The sequence below is a fragment of the Oryza sativa genome, chromosome 11 (assembly GCF_034140825.1).
Source record: "Oryza sativa Japonica Group chromosome 11, ASM3414082v1".
Classification (NCBI taxonomy): Eukaryota; Viridiplantae; Streptophyta; class Magnoliopsida; order Poales; family Poaceae; genus Oryza; species Oryza sativa.
In genome coordinates, this window is record NC_089045.1 from 23,323,804 (window position 1) to 23,335,540 (window position 11,737).

Consider the following 11,737-nt stretch of genomic DNA (forward strand, 5'->3'; position numbering starts at 1 on the left):
GTCAACAACAGGGTAGTCTTCCTCCTCGAGTTCGTGCCCGGCGAGATCAGAGACAGCACAATGTCTCTCCTATCAGTATCCGGAGATACCGTAGGGGACTAGCCGTGCCTATCTCTGAAGTCGATATCCGGCGTCTTGTCTTGGCGTATGTTGGCTTGTACATTGATCTTGTGTCTTGATATATTGTTCCGTAGATTGTGGTGGGTGTGTCTATGTTCTCTCTCCTCTCCTCCTAGGGAGTCTTGTATTTATACCCATAGGTGTCCCTTGTTCAAGTAGAACTAGGGAAACCAATATGGATACAATCCGAGTAGTCCATGTCGTTTCCATGTAGAACTCTGGTTGTCTTTCCTTATCCGGAACTCCTCCTATATCCACAGGTTGTTTCCGTATAGAATATGGTATGTGGTGGGTCATGCCGAGATTTAGTCGACTACTATTAGGTATGTGGTATCCATAACCCTGACACTTTTGTTTGGAGTAAATTGCACCCATGGTATAACAACTTAACAGGTGGGTGCGATATAGAGTAAGAACTTAAAAATTGAACGTCCGAATGCAACAACTTGACAAGTAAGTGTGTTTTACTACAAGAACTTCGCAATTTAGTATTTTGGTGCATCAACTTGTATAGTGGGTGAATTTTTTTCACGATGTCAATATGCCATTACATAGTAAATTTAATCTTTAAGAATTATACTGCACATACAATTTGCATCTAATTACCTTTTAAGAATTTTTTGTTTTCTTCACCTTCTCAAATATCAACCGAAATATAATAATTTCTACATCCAATTTAATTGACTTTCAATTATTAGTTATTAGGATAAAAATATAAATATTCTTATACAAATACATGCTAGTATAGTGTCAAAATAAGTACTTAAAAATTGAATCTAGCTCCAAATAATTAAGTCCGCATAACTTTGTATCAAAATCGTACCTACCTTTAAGTTGTTGCATTTATATGATCACTTATAAAGGCCTTATACTAAATTGCACCTACCTGCCAAGTTGTTGCACTAGAACACTTATATCTCAAGTTCTTGCACCAAATTACACCCACCTACCAAGTTGATGCACCGTGAGTGCAATTTACTCCTTTGTTTGCATAAAAGTTTATAGTACGAAAATTCTGGCCCATAAACATGTACATATAGGCTGAATTAAGGCCCACGTCCATTAAAACGATGCCTTGATTTCGTTAAGGAAAAGTGAGAGCTATATAGCTGTGTTCAAGTACAGGTGACAACAAAGCTAGCATCAATCAGAAAAGCTAGTAGGACACACACCGAACCACACGAAAACGACCTGATCTAATCGGACAGGCTGACTCTCGCAGGACCGTGTGATGCTAAATTAGCCCAACACTTTGCAAAAGGCAATGGCAAAATCTATGGAAAAACATATACATCAAAATGTACCAAAACCTCTCTAACTCCACTGATCGGCTGCTACCCACAGGGCCACAGGAGAACATCCCTGTCAGGATCCTTCGCTAGCTTCACGTTTCACAACTCACAAGAGAATTAAACTACCTTTATCTTTGTCAATTGTGATTAGCTATGTCCATCTGCCTGCCGACATCAGTCCATGCCAGCAGTTGTAAGCCAACATAACACATTAACGGTAAAAAGTAATTTGGGAGTTTTTTTTTTATGTATTCTTACTTCTTAGCAACTTAGAAAACAGTGGCGGATCCACCGCCTGGCTAGCCGGGCAGCCGCCTGGGCTCGCTGGCAAAAAGTCCACTAAACTTTAATAATAAAGGGTTAATTAATGATGGAATTTTTATAGCTAGTTATATTGAAGTTTATCAGGGCTTAAAAAATTTTCTGACTCCACCACTGGTAGAAAATAATTCTGAAAAATGGAGTATGGTAAAAAAACACAATCAAAATGAACTCAACAATTCTCTATCTCTACTACTTAAAAAAAAATAAGAGGTGCTTCCATCGTTCGTAAAAAAAAACCAGACCAAAAAACCAAATCTGTCCGTAAAAAAAACTGGACGAAAAAAAGGAAAAAAAACAAACTTGTCCGATAAAAAAGGGCGAAAAAACGAAAAACCGGGCGAAAAAACCAAATCTATCCAATCCAGAAAAAACCGGGTGAAAAAAAAAACCTAAACCCGTCTGATAAAAAAAAAGGCGAAAAAGGAAAAAAGTCGGATCTGTTCATTAAAGGAAAAAATCGGATCTGTCCATTACAGAAAAAAAATCCGGACAAAAAAATTGGATCTGTCCGACTCCGGGTAAAAAGAAGGACGAAAAAAATAAAAAAAAAATATGTCCGATTCTCTATCTCTGACGAAAAAAATCCAACTCTAGATCCGATTCCCCTTAAAAACGAAAAATAAAAGGCACCTCTCCTCTAGGCTTGAGTCCGAGATCCCAGGCACCACTCCCCTCATTTTTAATCTATGCCATGATATCCCATACATCTTGATGAAAAAAATTGATGTGCCTGATTGGGGATATGTTTGCAAAAAAGGAACCTACATATCGAGAGCATTCTATTTTTATATGATTTTAATTTTTGGGTGTGTACTTTTGCATTTGAATCCCTATAATTTTTATATTTACATTTAAGTCCGTATAATCTTGCAACAAGGTATTTGAGGTCTTTTTTAAAAAATAATAATAATAAAAGGGAGATAACAAAGACAGAAAGGTGCATAAAAAGAAAAAGAAAAGCCGCAAAAAAAATAAAGGAAAAAAGAAAAACAACAACAACAACAAAAGTCTGTTTCCCCTATGTGGCCAAAAAAACATAGATCCGAACAAAAAAAAAATCCTATTCCTATAAAAGGCAAACAAAAGGTGGTGAAAAAAAGCTAGATCCAATTCCTTTAAAAACGAAAAAAAAAGTCTGATTCCAATAAAGGCAAAAAAAATCTGAAAAAAAACATCTAAAAAATTTCATCCGATTTCCTAAGAAAGTGGAAAAAAATGGTTCGTAAAAAATAAAAATCTGCTTCGTATGAATTAAAAAATGCATGCGAGAAAAAAATAGAATGGGTGAAACAAAGTCTGATTTCTAATCGGTATATATCTCTTCTCTATCTCTAATCTAATCTAACTATTTAAAAAGAGAAAATGCATGAGAAAATAAAAACGGTTCAAAAAAACGCATGAGAAAAAAGTCAAAAAAAAGCGCAAAAAAACACTCTAAAAAGGTTTTCCATCTTCCATAAAAAAACGTGCGAGAAAAGTTATTTCCATCGTCGGTAATTTTTTAAAAAAAAACATGCGAGGAAAAAACTACAAAAAAACGTGCCATTTCTAAAAAAAATGGTTTGAGAAAACCTCGCAAGAAAAAAGTACCGTGTATTAAAAAACAAATCGCTCTGAAAAAACTATCAGAAAAACGCTAAATTGATAGACGCTTGAGTCGGATAGAATTCATCAATTTTTTGCCATCTGCTACACGGCTTTTATTTCGTCATATATTCTCCTGTATTGAAAAAAAGCAAAAAAGAACATTCGAAAATACAAGAAAAAAACGCGCGAGAAAATAATTGTCAGAAAAAATAGGCAAAAACACACGAGAAAAAAAAAAGCAAAAAGGGAGAAAATATGGTTTTCGTCGTCAGTAAAAAAAGCAAAAAGAAAAACATGCTAAGAAAAAATATTAGAAAGAAATGCGCCATTTCTACATGATATTAGAAAGAAAGACGTGATTATGGAAGCAAGTGTAGTTAGAATCTGCATGATATGGCTTCTCCACGCACGGTGAGCTGGATGGGAGTGGAGAAGTAGATGAGGAGACAAGCAAGGACGGGTGATGATGATTCGCCTCGCATCGGATTCCGTCCAACGCAACGGCCGCCCGGTCGGCCGGTCGGTCGATTTCGTTCTCATCCCGTCGAGAGCAGTTGCAAATAACAGGAGTACAGTGGGATCGAACAGCTAGATTATTCTTTAATTTGTTTACAGCTCTCCCTCTTTCGTGAACTACCCCTATATTTTTTTTACTGTTCTCCGATCTGTACTCCCTTCACCCAAAAAAGACCCACTTCTGGATTTGAAGCGGACGTAAATATGTTCGTTGATAGATTCCAATCTTTCAGGTGGACGTCCACTCGTTTCTTACACGTCGAATAAATGGTTATAAAAATTAAAATAAATTAACAAGATAATTAATATGTAATATATTACTCCGTAAACATGCAAATTCAAATTTGATTTTCTACAAGTTGTAAAAAACAATAAATTAAACTCTAACTAGTATACGCATATTCACAGTTAAATTTATTATTTTTGTTAAAACTTGTAGAATTTAAATTTGACTTACATGTCTATGGAGTGATATATAATATAATACTCTATCTTGTCAATTTTTGTGAAATTTTTACATAACAATTTAGTCAACATGTAAGAAATAAGTGGTCGTCCACCCGAGTGCTACAAACAATTTCTCAACTATGTTCAGATTCAAATTTAAAAGTGGTTAAACGAAGGGAGTATGACTAAGGTAATTAATTAAGTACTCCCTCCGTCCCATAATATAAGGGATTTTGAGTTTTTATTTGCATTGTTTGACCACTCATCTTATTCAAAAAATTTATGCAAATATAAAAAACGAAAAGTTGTGCTTAAAGTATTTTGGGTAATAAAGTAAGTCAAAAAAAATAAATAATAATTCCAAATTTTTTTGAATAAGATGAGTGGTCAATCAGCATGAAAAACTCAAAATTTCTTATATTATGGGACGGAGGGAGTAGAACATATGCTGTGGTCCACTGTCATGTAGTGGTAACCTAGGACTTTTAATTAGGAGTAACTCAACGCTTCTAATCACTTGATTAATTAGTCTCTGTAAGCATCATTAGGAGTATTAGTTTATGACCGAGGAGATAAAATTAACATTTCCGATCGAATCGGGATCACCACACGCTAGCTGAGCTAGCTATAGAGCTCCATCCTCATCTGCATGGATGCAGCCTGTGTGGCTGCCTGCCACCAATACGGCCACATGGGACACGATCTCGGTTCTTTTCTACTGCTACCACTAGAGGCACTGAAGTGGTACATGCTCAGTATTTTGTTTCGCCGGATCGATCAATCTGGCCACACGGCCAGAGGATGAACTACAGGGCAAGCGACGCGAGAGCACCGCGCCACAAAAGAGCTTGGCGGTGTTCGGCAGCCAACTTTTCCAACCCATTTCTAGCCCACGTGTTTCAAACTGCTAAACGGTATGTTTTTTAATATATATATATATATATATATATATATATATATATATATATATATATATGAAAGTTACTTTAAAAAATTATTTTCATCTATTTTTTAAAAAAAGTAACTAATACTTAATTAATTATGCATTAATGGGTTACTTCGTTTTATATAAACGATGGATTAGTTCCCACCTCACAACCCGAACACAGCCTAATTAAGCCACTACAAATCGCCGCTCCTCGGCCTCCCTCCCTAGCTTCGACCTCCCCGATATATGGGATCATTGGGATGTTACTTGGCATAACCACATATATAAGATTTTTAAGGTTGGGTATTGATATACCTTCACAAACCTACCAATCTGAGTTTACTGTTATGTTATATATGTTGATAGCGTTAGAATGAGTTATTTGGTTTCTATTTTAAATGAAATATAAAATTTTAAACCATTATATTTTAGCATACAAACTTTAAATTCAATATGGATATAGAATTTAGTGTTGTGTTAAATAGGACCGAGCGGCATTAATTAGTTTTATTTTTTGATATTTTTACTTGTTCTCTCGCTTATTTTTTTTTAAGTTACATATACGAGACCCACATGGAAAAAAAATGTCCGCGTTCACACCCCTCAAACCCGCAACCCGCAATTGTGAATGCTCGATGAGGTCAGCGACAAAATCTCTAACATTACCTCTCTAAACACCGTACGTACGCATGCTGAGAAAGTCACGGACTAGCGACGCCATGCAATCAGAATGTTGCATCAAAACCCCCCAACTTTCTGTTAAAAACGTGTAGGTCCTCGCTCATGTGGTTCCTCGGATCACACAAAGATCCAGTAATCTAGATGACATACCTACACAAATTTAGAGACCTTATATATATTTCACTCATGTAAATATATGTGGGCACCTAAGATGTGATGATTTCACTCGATATACCATAAACCTGGTGCTTCCCTTAATTGATTCTCTGTTTTTTTCTACATCCTACCTACTTTATATATATTTGCCATGCCCATTCTTAGATCTTCAAACCCTGGACCAGCAGAAAAATTGAACTTCAAATAGTTTTGCGCAAACTGATCAATCTAAATACAGAGTGCTATACCAAGTTCCGAGATAATACAAAACAGAGAAAAAAAATTGCCACTTTTACATACGGAGCATGGAGTGATGATAGACCCCAAATAATTTTGGGCCATCCAAATGTATATATTAATATTATTTGTTCTAGAACACATAACATATATTCTAGACCACATAACAGTAATAAAAAATATATAATACGTGTACACATATTCCATGTCTTGTTGGCAAGTCTAACATCAAGGGTGCACGAAGAGTTTGTTTTTTTAAAACTTCTTTTCGTCCAGTAGTTGTGAGCCTGTGATCTCGGACGTGCTAAACCCGATTATTAAAGAAACACGGTAGGACACACCACACATGCATACCATAGTATAAAATGTTCTGGTTAGTTTGTTCAATCAATACAATGGAATATATGAACAAACCAGCCAAATGACTCATTATTTAGAGATTATCTAGAGAGAGAAATCAAGTACTAGCAGAGTGATCTGGTATTGTTGAACGTATACGCTTAGCTAGCTGGTCGACAGCGACCAATATTAAAATTAATGGATAAATCGATCAACCTTGAGCGAAGCAACAATATGTGTATTGATCGAAAGTTCACAAGGAATATATGCTTTTATACTCTCTTCAACAAAAAAAAATGTATTTGCCCCCAAAAAAACAAAAAAAAAGTATTTTATTTTTCAAAGTCAAGATGAATGCTGTGCGTGATCAGAAATTTTCTCATCATAACACTAAAACTAGCCGAAATATGATTGTCGTTTATTTGAAACTAAATTTGTTTGGATGGACAACTCTGGTAATTCCTTCTATCTCTAGAAACTACTCCCTCTTGGCCTCTTGTACAAAATATAAGGATTATTACGTGATTTCCAAAATTTTTCTCGACGTTCCGATGCATTTTTTTCAGAAATACACAAAACCTCCATATATATTTTAGGAAACACTAAAAATCCTTATATATTTTAGAACGGTGAAAAGTATAATTGTATTTTATATTTTAGAACGGACTGGAAGGGCTTGCATCAATGGATAGAACCAAAACCGCTGAGGCTGGATCCGGTATCCCCATGACTTGATCCGGTGCTGTCATCGGCGCATCTAGCTAGGGCAGTAGCATGGGGGCGAGGGCAGCGAGGAGCTGAGGTGGAGTCGTGGATGAGGGGCTAGCTGTTGGCGGCGCATTTTTTCATGAAGAATTTATACAATTTCATATATACCACTATTTTAATGACATTTTGTATTGAGGAATTGCTTATATAATTAACCTTTGGATTAGACCACAATTTATATAACGGTTTTGCTATAAATCTGCTGACAAATTTCTTCCTTGGAATTTATCGATTTTTGAACCGCTTGATGAACCTTGGGATTCGTGCTTTTGTGTCGACGCTTTAATTTGTTTCTTTCGACGTCCGCCGGCCGCCGACCTCAGGCGTGGCTCATGCCCGCGTAGATGACAGACGAAGGGCAGAGATAAAGCAGCAGGGTATAGCCGAACATGCATATGCATGGATGATGGCCTCCGCACGCATTGTACAAACAGACATTGCGAGTCCGTAATCCCTCTTTCACGTGGGCAGTGCCAAACATAAGTTTTCTAAAGTTACATCTCACTTACATGCAAGTTTTATATTATATTATAGTTATAGTATAGTTATACTAAATTACAGTGTAATTATTATAGTTACAGTGTAGTTATACTATAGTTACAGTGTAATTACACGTAAGTTACAGTGTAATTATTCTGTAGTTACAGTGTAATCACAGTATAATTATATTGTATTTACATTTGATAAATTTTTAATAGAAAATTTATCGATAAATGTATAGGTAGTCATGCTTACGTCACATTCTATCTGGGCCTGCCCGCGGCCTTGTCAAACCCAAAAAAGGAGGAGAATTTTAACTGGATACGAATTAGTACTAACTATTAATTTTGTCTGTATTGCTAGCTTGTACGGCACTCTCCATTCGGATTTGGACGATCGAGATCTTTTGCTATCTATCCTAATCCATCGGTATTACCGTCATCATTACTGAACAGCGAGAATGTTTATCTTTAGTGTTGGTGAAGCTAGTGACGAATGAGTGTTGTTTTCTTACGCAGTGCTTTTTTAAGGGATATTCTCACAACTTAAACAAAACAACATATACTAGCCACATAGTCGCGCGATGCGCGACTGTTAATTCTATTTAAGAACTTTTGTATATGCCTTATTAGTTTACCTTAACTTTTAAGAAGGTTTTGATATAAGTTAATTTGTTTACGAAGTATATATTGTTCTAGTCCAAGTAGTACTACTTACTCCGTTTCAGAATATAAGTTATTCTAGCAATTCCCACGTTCATGTCACTAGAACGGATACTCTCATCTCAATCGGGCATGGCGTCCGTCACAGGCTAGAAGTCACTGATGTAAAGAGCTATCTCAATCGGGCAAACGGCCGTCACGGATGATTCTATCTCAATCGGGCCCTAAGTAAAGCCCGTCACCGATAGCTTTGACCCAGACAACCAGTCAAACTATAGCCCGTCACAGATGACCTATCTTAATCGGGTCACAACTAGCGCCCGCCACAGATGACTCTTATCTGTGACGGGCATTAACTATAGCCCGTCACAGATGAGTCATCTGTGACGGGCATTAATTATAGCCCGTCATAGATGAGTCATCTGTGACGGGCATTAACTTATGCTAGAGTTAATTCCCGTCACAGATGAGTATATTCCAAAAATAAATAAATTTTATTTTTTGGCTAGCCCTCACTCGTGTGCACCCACGCGGAAAGTTCTTTAGAGATTGGCTTCCGGAAAAGTAATTGTAACATGTTGGTATGAGTATTCTATTAATCTTATTATGCCCTAAGCCAGGATGTCAAATTTGGGTTACTAAATGATTTCAAATAGAAAAGTCACCAAAACCAAAGTTGTAGAACTCATCGAGGTGCAAAATTTTTATTTTGGTCATTTCTCCATCTGACTCTATTTAAACAATTTGAAATTTGAAATTCAAAGTTTAAAAAGTTCAAATAGAATTTTAGATCAGTGAACGACTTCAACTGAAAAAGTCATCAACAACAAAGTTGTATAACTCATCAAAATCTATAACTTTTATTTTGGTCATTTTTCTATATAACATTTTTTGAACCGTTTGAATTTAAATTTGAAAATATGACAACTTCAAACAACATTTTCAAATACTAAATGATATCAACTGAAAAAGTCATCAACAACAAAGTTGAATAACTCATCAAGATCTAAAACTTTTATTTTGGTCATTTCTTCATACGACAAAGTGATAGTAACATTGTTCACAAAATTGACATATCTCTTATCTGGTTTTTTATAAACTATAACACATATATGTAAAATTTGTGAATAATATTACTAACATTTCGTCAGATGAAGAAATAACAAAAATAAAAGTTTTAGATCTTGATGAGTTATTCAACTTTGTTGTTGATGACTTTTTCAATTGAAATCATTTAGTATTTGAAAATGTTATTTGAAGTTTTCATATTTTTAAATTCAAATTCAAACTGTTCAAAAAAAATGTTATATTGAAAAATGACCAAACTAAAAGTTGTAAATATTGATAAGTTATACAACTTTGTTGTTGACATTTTTTCCATTTGAAATCATTTCTACCCGTAAAATTATTTTGCTATAGTCAACTTACAAATATAAACATTTCATATGAAAAATGGAAAAATAGTCATCGGTGACAGGCTTTAGTTAATGCCCGATAGAGATTAAGTATATAGCCCGTCACTGATGAGTCATCTGTGACGGGTCTAGTTGTTATCTCAAACGGGCCTCAAGTTGGTGCACGTCACAGATGAGGTGCACGTCACAGATGATGGTCATGCCCGTTTGAGATATAGAATTTTATCTCAATCGGGCCTAAAGTTGTGGCCCATCACAGATGATGGTCATCTGTGACGGGCCACAACTTGAGGCCCGTTTGAGATATAGAATTTTATCTCAATCGGGCCTAAAGTTGTGGCCCGTCACTGATAGGTGTCATCCGTGACGGGCTTAAGTTTTATACCCATCTAACATGTCTGTGCGACCATATCTCAATTGGGCACTTTTCGGCCCGATTGAGATGACTTCCTTGTGACGGCCCGGTATTTCTAAGCATATTAGAGCCCGTCACAGATAGAAGGATCTGTACTAGTGTGTTGATGTTAATGAATCTAAATAGATATATATGTCTAGATTCATTAATATCAATATGAATGTGGAAAATGCTAGAATGATTTACATTGTGAAACGGAGGGAGTATATGTTTATAAGAGGAATCATTAAAAGCCCCATCTTTCTTCTCTTTGTTCACTTTCTCTTTATATCATATGTTTAGAGGATATACCAGAAACCTCCGGAAATTTGATTCTTTTCTTAATACATGCACTTTTTTGATCTAATGACCATTATTTATCCGAACTTTTTATCCGACGGCTAATATATTTTTGATAATGTGGCACATCCTCGTGCAAGAAAGCTTGCTGCTTTCACTATATAAGATTAGTGCACGATTAATTAATTGATAGATAAAACTTGAAATATAAATTAATATGATTTTCTAAAAGTAACTTCCTCTAAAATTTTTGTTTAAGAAAACATATAGAAAATAAATATTAGAAGTAAAGAAAGTGTTGTAAAGAACACATGCACATTTAAGCGTGCGCTTAAAAAGGGATTGTTTCGAGAGAGTCAAGCAAGAGCACTAACAGGATTTTCACCGCCCGAAAGGGAAAAATCCGTCTCCTCCTTTCAATTGGTATCTCACTATTTTATATTAGGCTGTGGTTGCTATAACAAGTTCCCATCCGGAACGGTGATCACGGAAAACGGAGCGATCCATTAGCGCGTGATTAATTAAGTATTTGTTATTTTTTAAAAAAATAGATTAATTTAATTTTTTTTAAACAACTTCTGTATAGAAACTTTTTGTAAAAAATACACCGTTTAGCAGTTTGAAAAACATGTGCGTGGAAAACAAGGGAGAGGGGTTGGGAAAAATATGTGCGTAGAAAACAAGGGAGAGAGGTTGGGAAAAGAGGCATCCGAACACAGCCAACCAGTACGTGAATCCAGAAAACAAGTGGAGGAAGAGAGGGGATAGATAGCTTTCCAAGCTGTTTTTGCTCTCAGACGGAAGAGAAATAATTCTAAACGGAGTAATTCATTAGCACATAATTAATTATGTATTAATTATTTTTTAGAAAATAGTTTAGTATAATTTTTTAAAACAAATTTTCTATATAATGTTGTGCACATACCGTTTAGTAGTTTAAAAAGCGTGCTTAAAAAAATAAGGAAGTAGAGTCGGACATGCACCGAAAAACATAGCCTTAGTATATTCAAATTCAAAAGTTCTTTTTATTACCTGAAACAGCCTAACTCTAGCAAAACACAGTCAACAATACAAGCAAACACTACACACAA